Genomic DNA, 424 nt, shown 5'->3' on the forward strand with positions numbered 1-424 from the left:
TATAAACGATTGTTGAACCAATGCTTTCTCAACTATAAATAATACTGTACATGAGATAAAAGAATCCTAGCTAGTTGAATAATCAACTCTTCCAATGATGGATGGCGTATCCGCTATGTATGTCAGTAGAGACAAACGTGAATTAAAAAAATGGATTCCATTATGACAAAATGCATATGGAAGAAAAGCTAGAAGCAATTACTCTTCAAGATGAAATGTTCTAAGTGTACTAGATTAATAATACTGTACTCTTAACTTTGAGTAACCCACTTCTGTGGTGTTTGACAAAAGAAAAAAAAAATGTATTCCAAGATCTATAAGTTTTTTTTTACTTGATATATATTTTGCATGTGTGTCTCCTTATTCAAAACTTAGAAAACATAATGCAAATATATTACTTCTTTTTTTTTTTTTTGGTGACAAT

The sequence above is a fragment of the Arachis ipaensis genome, chromosome B05, assembly GCF_000816755.2.
Source record: "Arachis ipaensis cultivar K30076 chromosome B05, Araip1.1, whole genome shotgun sequence".
NCBI lineage: Eukaryota > Viridiplantae > Streptophyta > Magnoliopsida > Fabales > Fabaceae > Arachis > Arachis ipaensis.